Raw genomic sequence first — 13,879 nt, forward strand, 5'->3', positions numbered from 1 at the left:
GGATAGGCAGGAGGGGGAGAGAGGACAGAATGTCTTAAATCCAGTAATGAGGAGTTTCCGTTCGACGTGGAGATGGATGGGCATTAACTGTGAGCCCCGGTTACTGATCCCCTCACCCCCAGAAACTATCTGGACACCACTTAATTCGAGGAACATAGCAATTTCTCTTCTCCTGGGAGAAAAACTCCTTTCGAAATCACCGGGTGTGTCCCCGGGATCAGCTCTAGGAGGGGAAGGGTCGGAAGGAGCGCGTAATCATCCTTTCTGTGGCAATTCGGGTGGGGATGAAAAGCGTTTCCCTGGAAGAGTTACTTAGGATCTTGATTTGGGCTTGTGGGTCCTTTTCTCCCGTTATTCAGCATCTCTGACATCAGCTTCTTGGTCGTGCGCTTTTGTGTTGGAGTGTTAGGAGCACCCAGACCTGACACTTGATACCGCTTTAGAATGGCTACTTCTCCAGGGACAGTAAATACCCCTTTTGGATCCTGAGTGTTGTCTTGTTTTCCAGACGTTTGAAGCCACGAGAGGCGATAAGAATAATCGGTTATTGTGCCTGAGCAACGAACGACGTTTTCACGCTTCTGTGGGTGTCTGGCAGCCAGCGAAAGGGGGGTGGGTGAGAGAGGGGAAACTGCCCGTGCTTTCTAAAGGAATTTAATCTTCTGGAGCAGGAAACGGGGAACTCACCCAAGGGCTGTATTGTTGTATCAGGTTCTTTCCCGAGGTAAATATGTTGCACCGGGAATCTCCCTCGGGATCTCGGCTCTGAAATCCAAAGCTACGATTTTACCCGGAGACCAGCTCCGAAGGGGACAGCTGCGTGGAAGGAGGTTCCTGTATATCGTAATGTGTCCGGGCGAATCCGAGGCTGAATCCAGCTGCCCCTTGTGCCACAGAACGCCCACGTGGGTAGTTCCACCTGTGAAAGGGTGGAGAGATGGAATTATGATTCCTAGACATCAGAGATGCAAGACAGGCCTTAGGGGCATCTGCGACCAGCCATCAGATTGGGAGCCAGTCACTCACAGGTGCAGGAATATTGTGAGCGGGCTCGCCCTTGGGAATGGAAAGAAAAAAAGTCACTATGCGGTCTCCTTTGATTTCCAACGGCTGCAGCTTACTGGCTGTCATAACAGCATACTAATAGTAATAATAACCCACTCACGTTACTTTGTAGAGCAGGCGATGGCTGGCTCTTTCTGCGGGAACAGCGTAAGGATGGAGCGGATCATAAAATACCAGACGCCAGCTTTCTTCGGGAAGCACTTAGTACAGTCCTCTGCACGTGGGAAGCACTCAATAAATACTCCCGATTGATTGAAGAGCCAAGCCAGCTGTGGGAGAGGCAAGTTCCTCGGGGTCATCTCAGGGAATGGCCGGGATGGACAGGCCGGGGGGACCGGCCGCTCCGGTCGAGCTCCCCGAGGAGATCGAGAAATCACCGTTAGGGCTCCTGTGAGTCTGGAATTAGGCTAGGACCATCCACAAGGCCTACCAGGCTAGGTTACCCATCAGCCGCGTTAGCTGTCATAATAAGAATAATGTTGGTATCTGGTAGGCGCTCACTATGTGCCGAGCACTGTTCTAAGCGCTGGGGTAGACGCAGGGGAATCGGGTTGTCCCACGTGGGGCTCACAGTCTTAATCCTCATTTTACAGATGAGGTAACTGAGGCACCGAGAAGTGAAGTGACTTGCCCAGAGTGACCCAGCCGACAAGTGGCCGAGCCGGGATTCGAACCCATGACCTCTGACCCCAAAGCCCGGGCTCCTTCCACTGAGCCACGCCGCTTCTCTATGTGGAATGGATATTCATTCTATTCGAGGTATTCGTTCATTTTTGCTCTCTCGGTTTCACGTGGATGGATATTCATTCTATTCAAGGTATTTATTCATTTTTGCTCTCTCGGTTTTCATCAGGTGCATCTATGCCTTTACCGTTTTTCCTCTTGTGTGTATTCACTTTGTGTCTTCCCCTCTGATAGTATTAATTAATAATAAGAACGGTGGGATCTGTTAAGTGCTCACTATGCCCCAGGCACTGTAATAATAATCTGGGTATTTGTTAAGCGCTTACTATGTGCCAGGTGCCGTTCTAAAACGCTGGGTAGATACAAGGTAATCAGGTTGTCCCACGTGGGGCTCACAGTCTTAATCCCCATTTTCCAGATGAGGTAACTGAGGCACAGAGAAGTGACTTGTCCACAGTCACACAGCTGACAAGTGGCACAGCCGAGATTCGAACCCATGATCTCTGGCTCCCGAGCCCGGTCTCTTTTCACTGAGCCACGCTGCTTCTCCCTGTACTAAGCATTGGGGTAGACACAAGGAAATGGGGTTGGACACAGTCCCCGTCCCATGTGAGGCTAGACACGTTCCCTGACCGCAGCGAGCTTACGGTCTAGAGGGGGGAGATGGACGTTAATAGAAATAATTAATTTACAGACTTGATTAGCGAAGCAGCGTGGCTCGGTGGAAATAGCCCGGGCTCGGGAGTCAGAGGTCATGGGTTCGAATCCCGGCTCTGCCGCTTGTCGGCTGTGTGACTGTGGGCGAGTCACTTCGCTTCTCTGGGCCTCAGTGACCTCATCTGTAAAACGGGGATTAAGACGGTGAGCCTCACGTGGGACGACCTGCTTCCCCTGTACCCACCATAGCGCTTGGAACAGTGCTCTGCACATAGTAGGCGCTTAACAAATACCAACACTATTATGTGCGGAACTTAGAAACGGACACATCTTTTTAAGGAGACATCAGGCGGGCGGAGACAGAGGTAGAGACTTGGGCAGAGGCAGAAATCAGACAGCAACAGGCTCTCACCGGTGTTAATGCTACAGCAACAAACCGGTTATTGTGTGTGCGTGATGGTGAAAGAGTGGGTATTGGACACATGGTCACACCGCATACGTAGGCAGCGTGTCCGCGGTGTCATCTTAAGGCCTGAAAGGCATTTTGGAGACACTTGGAAGACGCACGGAAATTATATCAAAATCAATAACGTGATACCCGGTTCTAACTACGCTCAGAATGTAGTAAAAAGAGGATTCTGATTCCAGCCCTGTCATGTTAGGCGTATTTTATCATAGGATGATAATGGAAACTTTAGGAGCAAAGTGAGATAGTAATAATAGCGGTGGTATTTGTTAAGCGCTTACTAGGTGCCGAGCACTGTTCAGAGCGCCGGGGTAGATAGAGGGTAATCGGGTTGTCCCACGTGAGGCTCGCAGTTTAACCCCGTTTTACAGATGAGGGAACTGAGGCACAGAGAAGTGAAGTGACTTGCCCACAGTCACACAGCTGACAAATGGCAGAGCCGGGATTCGAACCCATGCCCTCTGACTCCCGAGCCCGGGCTCTTCCCGCTGAGCCACGCTGCTTCTCTGCTCCTAACCTGAAGTTTGTTGTAGAAGAATAAAGCTTATTTCTTGTGTCCAGCCTGAGAGAATGGCAAATTCAGGGCAGGAGAGATCAGGATCAAATAAAACATTTTTCTTCTGATTTTTGTGCTTTATTCGGTAATATTTATAGAGTAGCTACTGGGTGCTGAGAGTTGTACTGGGTACCTGCTGCGTGCAAGCCCTGGATCAGGCGCTGCAAGCAGCATGGCCTGGTGGAAAGAGCGGAGGCCCCTCAGTCGGGTGGACCTGGGCTCTAATCCCCACACCCCCAATTACCTGATGTATGACCCTGGGCAAGTCACTTAACTTCTCCGCCTCAGATCCCTCATCCGCACAATGGGGATTGAGTACTTGTTCTCCTTCGCATTTAGAACGTGAGCCTCGTGCGGGATTTGCTTATCTTGCATCTGCCCCAGAGTTCAGTGCGACGCTCAGCACAGAGTAAGTGCTTTACAAATATGACTATTTCTAGGCCCTCGGGAGAGTTCGCATGGCCTAGTGGAAAGTGCACAGGCCTGGGAACCAGAGGACCCGCGTCTCAATCCCGGCTCTGGCACCCGTCTCCTGGGTGACCTTGGACAAGGCACTTAACTTCTCTGTGCCTCATCTGTAAAATGGGGATTAGGACTGGGAGTCCCATGCGAGACATGGACTGTTACCAACCTGATTACCTTGTAACTACACTGGGGTTTAGGACAGAGCCCGGCACACTGTAACGTAGCAGACTACCAGCCAGTCCGGAGGCACTCACAAGGACACACCCTCACCGAGAAAAAAGGACGCTATGAATATCCTAAACCAAACACTCCGTATTAATTGTAAGCTCCCTCTAGAATGTAAGATCCTCGTGGGCAGGAAATATGTCTACCGGCTCTCTTATAGTGTACTCCCCCCAGCACTTAGTATAGTGGTCTGCACACAGTAAGCGCTCCTCAAATATGATTGATTCCACGCTAAATCTGTCGCAATAAATCCAGTCATGATCCGCCACCCACTGTCGGCTGACAAGTCAGATGTCATCCGGGCTTTTAAGAAACAGGCAGCCCCTTAAAATGTCTTTAACGTGAGACTAGTTGCCTACCCTGCAAATGAGCATTAGTGTATAAAAGCATCCCAGCTCTGCCCCTTGTCAGCTGTGTGACTGCGGTCAAGTCACTTCACTTCTCTGGGCCTCAGTGACCTCATCTGTAAAATGGGGATTAAAACTGGGAACCCCACGTGGGACAACCTGATCACTCTGTATCTACCCCAGCGCTTAGAACAGTGCTCTGCACATAGTAAGCGCTTAACAAATACCAACACTATTATTATTATTATAAGAGATGCCAGGATTAATGTCATTACTGTCGAAAGTACATCATCAGCCGTTCAAACATGAACTTTTCTATGTCTGTCCCACCCACCCCCTTTTTTTTTTTTTGTATTTGTTAAGCGCTTATTATGTGCCAAGCACTGCACTAAGGACTGGGGTAGTTACAAGTTAAATGGGTTGGACACAGTCCCTGCCCTACATTAGGCTCACAGTCTTAATCCCCATTTTATAGATGAGGTACCTGAGGCGGAGAGAAGTTAAGAGACTTGCCCAAGGTCACACAGCAGACAAGTGGTAGAGCTGGGATTAGATCACCCTATTTATTTTGCTTAACGAGACGTACACCACCCTGATTCTATTTATTTGCCATTGTTTTTACCGGACGTTCTTCCCCTCGACTCTACTCATCGCCGTCGTTCCCGTCCGCCCGTCTCCCCCGATTAGACCGTAAGCCCGTCGGTGGGCAGGGACCGTCTCTATCTGTTGCCGACTTGTGCATTCCAAGCGCTTAGTACAGTGCTCTGCGCATAGTAAGCGCTCAATAAATACTGTTGAATGAACCAAGGTCCTTCTGACTCCCAGACCCGTGGTCTATCCACTAGGCCGTGATGCTTCCAGTGCGTAATCCAGTAATTGCACACAGCAGATACCCGCTACAGCTTTCACCACACAGTAGCTACCCTCCCACCCTTCTTTCTTTCTCAATCTCCGGCTCCCCCCCAAGAGAGGCTGAAGAGATAAACACAACAATAAAACATGGAGGTTACATCGGCTCTACAATGCCAAATTTTAGTGCCTTTTTCCCTCCTTATCCCTAGTGCCATGTTGTATGTCCAGTATGTCCAGCGGGGGCTCAGAGCGGGCAGCATTCTTTCTTGACAACCTAGCAACACGGTAGAACGGAGCAGTGAAAAATGTGAGCATCACGACATCGTCACCAAATGTTTGGTCATCCGCAGGTCAGTCAATGTATAAATCGTCAACGGGGACTCCTTATATACCGGGAACGCCCCGCTCTTCATCCCCTTCTTCCTCCTCCCCCCTTCTAAGTTGCTGCTTCCCTTCTCCTTCCCACCCTGAGCCCCTGACCAATCCCTCCTCCCCGGAAGAGTTTCCCTCCCTCCCACCAACTTCTCCCTGGACCACTCCCTTCCTGGGGAGAAAGGTTTGGAGAAAAAAAAGAAGAGAGTTGGTTGCAATTCATCAATGACTGACCGTCAGCTATTTTAATTCCAGATAACATATCTCTCCTCTGACTAGAAGCGAGCCTGGCCTGGTCGATTCCTACTTTTTATCCCACCGTGCGCAACTTACTGTGATAATTTCTCACAAAGTACCGTGGGGGAAGGAGTTCAATTCTTTCTAGATTCAGTGAGCCAAGCTTCCATACGAGGAAAACTACTTCATAGCCTTAAACTGATTGAACGGAAATACAGAAAAACAAGACAATCAATAGTTTGGGGGAGTTTTCTTTGTTTTTCATGGTATCTGTTAAGTGTTTACTATGTTCCAGGCACTGTACTAAGCCTTGGGGTACATATAAGATAATCAGGTTGGACGCAGTCCTTGTCCCACACGGGGCTCCACGGTCATAATCCCCATTTTAGAGGTAGCTGAGGCACAGAGAAGTCAAGTCACACGCCCAAGGTCACCCAGTAGACAAGTGGCAGAGCCAGGATTAGAACCCAGGTCCTCTCACTCCCAGGCCTGTGCTCTTTCCACAAGACCACGTCACCTCTCTTAGTTGCTACCCAAACAAAGCTCTGAAAGACCTATACATACAGAGTGGGCAGTGATTTCATTTTCCTCTGAGGGCGCCGACAACAAAATACACTCATATCACCAAGGTAGAAAAGAAATGACTTTGTCGTCAGAGTGTTCTGTAGCGTGGAGAGGCAGTGAGGACCGCTGCTTCGCAAACTGCATTTGGAACAAAATCGGGTGGTTTTTCAGAGAAAGTAGAAGAAGGAAAATGTCAATCTGGGGGAGGTTAGGAGTTGAGTTCCATGACGCCCCTAATACACAAGAGCCGTGGCACACCAGTGATACTTTATGCTTCATTTGATCTTGAACAGTAATGTATTCTCCTGACATCACCCAACTAAGAAATGTCTGAGAAAGTTTCAAATAAGATGGAAAAAAAAAAAAAGACTTCAAAGGCAACCCTTGTTTTCCCCTCCCTTTCCTCCTCCCCTTACTCCTAGGCCTCCTTTCTCTTCACTGGGCAGATTGTGTCGAAGCCAAAGAGATTGCAGAGCTAATGAGAATTAAGTAACTTGCAGCAGGTGGTACCACCTGTGTCTGGGTAACGGCAGCCTCAGCAAACGCCTGCCTCTCTGTGGTGGAGAACCGGAGAGGAAACAATATCTGATGGTGACTCAGAGTCAGGTGGGAGCAGGGGTAGGGGCTCTGACTGAAGCAGTAATCCTGTTTCTGGGGAGGATTTTTTATAATTAGCCTGGTAAGCGCACCTCTCTCCGCCTTCCTTTCAGTCTCCTCCCTCCACCCCCTCCCCTTGGCCCCACTTCCTCCTTTACAAATTTTGAAGGAGTCCTTTGTGAATGGAAAATTATGCTTTCCAGGCTGATCTGGCAGTCCTTTGCCAGAACCAGGCAGAGGTGTAGTGATCCATAGTCAATACCAGCTGGGTGATGGGTTGGTTTTTTTTTTTACTTGAGGTCCCTCTCTTCCAAGAATTCAAAGTTCCAAATACTAATATGAAGAAGACGAAATGTGACATTTGTTAAACACTTCCTAAGCACCGTACAAAGCACTGAGGTAGGTACGAGCTAATCAGGTAGGACACAGTCCCGTGTGGGGCTCACAATCTTAATCGCCATTTTACAGATGAGGAAAATGAAGCACAGAGAAGTTAAGTAACTTGTCCAGACAGGTGGTGGAGTTGAGATTAGAACCCAGGTCCTTGGATTCCCAGGCCTAAATTCTTTCCACTAGACCACGCTGCTTCTCACTGACGTCGTTTAACCGAAGCCACAATTTCCCCACGTGATACCTAAAAATCCAGGGAAGAATTATCATTTGTGTTGGCATCAGCAATCTCACAGCAAGAAAATGAGGACCAATCTAATAATTGTAATATGTAAGTTCCCACTACATGCCAAGCATTATTTAAGTGCTCACTGCGTGCCAAGCACTGTGCTAAACTTTGTGGTAGGTATGGGATAATCACATAGGACCCAACTCTTGTCCCCCACAGACCTCACGGTCTGTGGAAGGTGGGGAAAGAGAAGAAGTATTTCATCCCCCTTTTATAGATGAAGAAATTGAGACCCAGGGAAGTTAGTGACTCGACTGAGGTCACACAGCGGTCAAGCAGGAGCCTAAGAGTTTAGAACTCAGGTTTCAAAATTCCTAGTCTGTTGCTCTATCCAATATTCCATGCTCCTTCTCAATGGAGAAATGAAAGAGGATGGATGAATTTGGATTATAAAGTGAAGAATTTGGGGTTTAGCATAGGAGCTAGAGCACTGGCCTAAGACTTGATTCTATTTATTGCCACTGTTCTCGTCTGTCCGTCTCCCCCGATTAGACCGTAAGCCCGTCAAAGAGCAGGGACCGTCTCTATCTGTTACCAATTTGTCCATTCCAAGCGCTTAGTACAGTGCTCTGCACACAGTAAGCGCTCAATAAATACTATTGAATGAATGAATGAAGGAATGACTCAGAAGGTCATTGGTTCTAATCCCGGTTCTGCCACTTATCTGCTGTGTGACTTTGGTAAGTCACTTAACTTCTCTCCGCCTCTGTTAATAATAATAATACCAATGTTGGTATGTGTTAAGCGCTTACTATGTGCCGAGCACTGTTCTAAGCACTGGGGTAGATACAGGGTAATCAGGTTGTCCCACGTGAGGCTCACAGTTAATCCCCATTTTACAGATGAGGGAACTGAGGCACAGAGAAGTGAAGTGACTCGCCCACAGTCACACAGCTGACAAGCGGCAGAGCCGGGATTCGAACTCATGACCTCTGACTCCCAAGCCCGTGCTCTTTCCACTAAGCGAGGCTGCTTCTCTGTTACCTCATCTGTGTCCAACCCTATATGCTTGGATCCACCCCAGTGCTTAATAATAATAATAATAATAATGTTGGTATTTGTTAAGCGCTTACTATGTGCCGAGCACTGTTCTAAGCGCTGGGGTAGACACAGGGGTATCAGGTTGTCCCACGTGGGGCTCACAGTCTTCATCCCCATTTTACAGATGAGGGAACTGAGGCACCGAGAAGTGAAGTGACCTGCCCAGAGTCACACAGCTGACAAGTGGCCGAGCCGGGATTCGAACCCATGACCTCTGACTCCAAAGCCCGTGCTCTTTCCACTGAGCCATGCTGCTTCTGGTGCATAGTGAACACTTAACAAATACCGTAATTATCATTATTTGGGCTAAGATACCACATTGGGCACTCTAGCTCCTAACATAAAGGACCATGGGATTACAAGAGGATAAAAATTCAATGAACATTTCTGGGAGAAAACAACTCCAAAACAACAGTCCTCATTCTAGGCAAAAGAGTGAGTCCTAAGATGGTCTCCTTTGTGTGAACCAGGCAGTCAGTCAGTCAGTCGACTGTTACCCGTTCAGGGAAGAATGGAATTAGACCCTGAAAGGGTTACATTCATCACCTGCCCTCGATCAGTCCGCCCACCAGTAGTATTTATTGAGTGCTTCCCCAGCCCTTGGGCAAGTCTAGTGGCGTTAATAGGCATGATCTCTCTTCTCAAGGTGTTTTTGGTCAAGCAGAGAAGAAACTTAAAATCGCCACCCTAGTTCCTTTGAAGAGAGTGGCGGACAGTCAAGGTAAGACCTTCACCCCCTCACACAGACCTTTACGGGAGGCGTTTCGCCTAAGGGGGAGAATCGACCAGCAGGAACCTTCCTCCTTTTAGCATTTTCTCATGGCAAGCCGCACACCCGGTCCAGAGCAATAAGAGGACGCACCTCATTCATTCGATAGTATTTATTGAGCGCTTACTATGTGCAGAGCACTGTACTAAGTGCTTGGAATGGACAAATCGGTAACAGATACGGTCCCTGCCCTTGGGTGGGCTAACCTCATCAGATTCTGGGTCACTTCTGAGGGTGGTTGCTATCAGCCTCTTGGATGGGTGCCACTGTTCCTTTTGGTTTGTCCCAGTGAACCGGGGTGGCAATCAGGTATCAGCCTGGGAGTACAGAGGTAGCCTCGGTGGCCCCTTTTCCACGAAGCAGAGTGACCCAGTGGTTAGAGCATGGGTGGGGGACTCCGACCTGCGCTTCTGATCCTGGCTCTGCTGCTTGTCTGCTGTGTGATGTTGGGCAAGTCACTTGACATCTTTGGGCCTCAGTTACCTCATCTGTAAAGTGGGGATTAAGACTGGGAGCCCCATGGGGGATAGGGATTGTGTCCAACCTGATTACCTTACCAGTGCTTAGAACGGTGTTTGACATATAGTAAGCGTTTGACAAATACCTTCATCGTCATCCACTTTGACTTTAGCCCCTCTGAGTTTAGCCTCACTGATTTCAATCCGCCCCTCAGAGTGAGCCCCTCTGAAGCGAAGAGAGCAGGCAGTGGGCCCACGTCGGACCAGAGATGAGAGAGAGAGAGAGGTAGAAGTTCTCAACTTGGTGTTCCAATCCTCTAGGGACCTGAATCCCTAAATGCACCCCTTTGGGGTGCATAAGAAAGTTGAGAGCTGAGGCAGACCTCCCCACAAGAGAGTCCGAAAACAATGGAGAGGGCAATGCTAAAGAATGAAATGGAAAGAAATGAACAAATGGGATGAGGATGACATTTAGGAAGTTCATCAAATGTCAAAGTAACAAAGGGTTGGAGATCTGTCTGGCCAGAATGCATTCGTCCTACCCCGCTAATTTGGGATGCTCAGTCTTTAACAGAGAATTCCTCTTTTCCAGACTACCTGGTTTTTGCTCCTCCCAAATAAATTATCGTTCCATGGCACAGTGGATTCTTGCATGCCTTTGCCCTCTCGATGTAAGCTCACCGTGGGCGTGGATCGGGTCTGTTTATTGTTGATATACTTGTTGTTGTTGTTATTGTTGTTGTTGTATGTTGTTGTTGTTGTTATACTTTCCCAAGTGCTTAGGACAGAGTTCTGCATACGGTAGCAATCAGTAAATACAGTTGAATGATTAGCATGGCAGAAGACTACCTCATTGGCTAATTGAAAAACTGTTTCAGTTTTAATTCTGCAAATGGCATTTTCCAAATCGATTACACCTTTCAGTGCAATTAAGCAAAGTGGCTTTTGTCAGCATTTGCATTTTAGTGACTTGTCTGGAATACTTTCCTTTGAATTAGGAAGCAAAATATATCTCGCTCCTGTATCTAGAATCCTACAGATAGAGTCCGATACTCTGATAACCTTACGTAGGTCGAATGTGATTCCAGCAAGAGAAACTGTGATTTCCCAACAGACGGTATTAGCAAACCTCCTCTTTAGCCTCGAGGACAGGAAAACGATGTTGCTGGGAATGAGATCGTCATTTGTTTCCACGTGAACGGTCCTAAGACAACTCTTCTGGAAGAAGCAGCCAGCCGTACAAATTGAAACTGGTACAACACCGTCCACTGAGGATTGTAACATCCATAGAGCAGCCCTATAAACCCACTTCTCTAGATGTGGACGTCGGTTGTTTTGCATTTTATAAGAATCGAAGATTTGGTCTTCAAGTATGCATTTCGGTGTCAAATGCAAGTCCTCCAGGAGCAGAAGCCAACACTGGTGTATTCTGTGCACTGTCTTGCTCATAGAGACATTTCAATCATTATGACCCCATGATGGTCTTGGGTTTATAACCGGTTATCTGCAGAGCTTCGTGGTTATTTCGTGTTGGTTATGGGGAAATAAGAACAAGACTTCAACTCTGGCATTGGGTCCCCAACTCTCCTTCCATCTTGCAAGAGGACACCTCTTGTACCAGTTAGGACAGGCATTATTTGGATTTGTGGTCATTAACATCTGCGCCTTGACCTGACTTGTAACCCTTGACCCTTTTTTTTCTCTCTATCTCTCTCTGGCCCCTCTCAACGAAAGCCCTAGAGAGCTGATCTTAGACCGATTCGCAACTCTGGCAGGCTGGAATCCCCTCCGACGTTTCTCCTCAGCCAATCCCGATGCCGATAACATTTCACGGGCGGATTCTCCACGGAGGCCCAACGTGACTGTAATCCCAACACGTGAGCCGCACTCACATTCTTTCCACGCTGGGCGAGGATGAAATCAAAGCCTCAATTTGGACTTTATCATGTCACAAGATTAATAGTAAAAACGTTTTGATCTAATTGGGGGGTTTTGCCAGTCAGTCAGCTGAAATGCATCAAGTTGGAAGCCATATGGTGCCCGTGATGAATGAGGAGTATTTGGTTGCTCCTTCACATCCATCATAAAATTCCCGTTTTGCTTATAATCCTCTAATCTTGCAGCTAAATGAATGGGCACACAGTACAATAGATAACCAAGTCCATACTTCTCAAAACTGCCACACGTTGCCAAGTTTAATGAACTTCAAAAGGTAAATGCCTTCTGTGGGCTTTAAACATATTTAGTTGCTCTGAAGGGAGTCCCGAGAGAAATCTAGACCCTTTCCTTCATGGACTATCCCAAGATCCCCTCAGAATGCCTCAAGATTTCCATATGGCGAGTGCCTCCTTGCCTCCATGGGTCGCTCCACCCAATCAATAAATTTACGTGAAGCTGTCAGGTCGGTGAATAGGGCAATGTTACGTCAGTGGGCAATGACAAGGTCAAGGGTCAGGGATAAACCCTTGCACGGACGAGAAGCGAAACATGGAGACTGAATGCCTCAAACTACTGGATGATCTCTGTGTTGCACAACACACAGCACCTCTCGACTGTAAGCTCACTGTGGACAGGGAAAGTGTCTGTTTAGCGTTATAATGCACTCTCCCAGAGTTTTGTACCATGCTCTGCACACAGTAAGTGCTCAACGGATAGAATTGACTGTCCAAAGCACTGTACTAAGCACTTGGGAGAGTTGGCACTGAGCTAAGGGGCCTTTTCATGGCCAGGTAGCAAAGGAAACAACTCTAGACTGAGGTTTCTTCTCTTCAGCAATGCTCCTATCTTAGAGAACCTCAGCAGGCGTGTATTCCACACCACTGTGCCCCTGGATGTCCCTGCCATTTTGAATTTTCCGACGCAGTATTTCCATGCCTTATGCCAGACAATACCTCTGCAGGCAGGGTCTTGGCATAATTTCATCGGTCAATCAATCAGTGGTATTTATTGAATGCTTAGTGTGTGCAGATCATTGTGCTAAGTGTACTATATATTCATAGTAAGCAGCGTGGCTTAGTGGAAAGAGCACGGGCTTGGGAGTCAGAGGTCGTGAGTTTGAATCCCAGCTCTGCCACTTGTCAGCCGTGTGACTGTGGGCAAGTCACTTAACTTCTCTGTGCCTCAGTTACCTTATCTGTAAAATGGGGATTAAGAGCGTGAGCCTCGCTTGGGACAACCTGATCACCCTGTATCTACCCCAGCGCTTAGAACAGTGCCCTGCACATAGTAAGCGCTTAACAAATACCAAAAAAACCCAAAAACCAAGGTTACAATCTCCCAGGATCTGCCCACGGATCCAAGCACCACATTGTGGAGAATCACCACTGAAGCAGGTCTCTGCCTGTCTTGCAGAAGGACTTTAGGGTGCCACGGGACTCCCATAAACCCCCTTTCCATGCTTGGCGTGCCGATTTTCTGGCAATTCCTCCTCCTTCCTATCCAATAAGCCACACGACACCCTCCGTCCCATCTCTTGCTTTCAACTGCATCCTCCATGGTGACGGTGGGAATGAAGAGCCCAATAAAAAGCGGAGCAGCAGTGGCAAATCAGGGTTTGAGTGCCTACTCTGTGCACAGCACTGCACTAAACCCTCAGAGAACCTACGTTACAAGCGGAAGACACAGACCTTCGCCTCGGGGAACTTGCGATCTAATGGGGGATGAGGGTGAGGAAAATAAATGTTGGTGTTTTAAATGGTAGCCTCTGCTGCTGCAACTCAAAGTTCTCGGGTCTTTGGCTCCTAAGAACTCCGGGCCTGGTAACCTCCAGGGGATTAGGACCAACTTCAGTTTCTCTTTCTCCCTTCTCTGTCACACTGCTCCACTAGGCACCGGGAACATCTGCT

The 13,879-nt window shown here is 48.2% G+C and overlaps 1 long non-coding RNA gene across 1 annotated transcript; it reads left to right on the top strand.

Annotated features, from left to right (window-relative positions):
- Positions 1-9,430: 9,430 nt before the first annotated feature.
- LOC114817403 lies at positions 9,431-12,592 on the top strand. Its single transcript, XR_003765259.2, has 3 exons — positions 9,431-9,528; positions 10,627-10,705; positions 11,769-12,592. It is a non-coding gene; the product is annotated as an uncharacterized LOC114817403 (long non-coding RNA).
- Positions 12,593-13,879: the final 1,287 nt, after the last annotated feature.

This window comes from Ornithorhynchus anatinus, chromosome 16, assembly GCF_004115215.2.
Source record: "Ornithorhynchus anatinus isolate Pmale09 chromosome 16, mOrnAna1.pri.v4, whole genome shotgun sequence".
NCBI lineage: Eukaryota > Metazoa > Chordata > Mammalia > Monotremata > Ornithorhynchidae > Ornithorhynchus > Ornithorhynchus anatinus.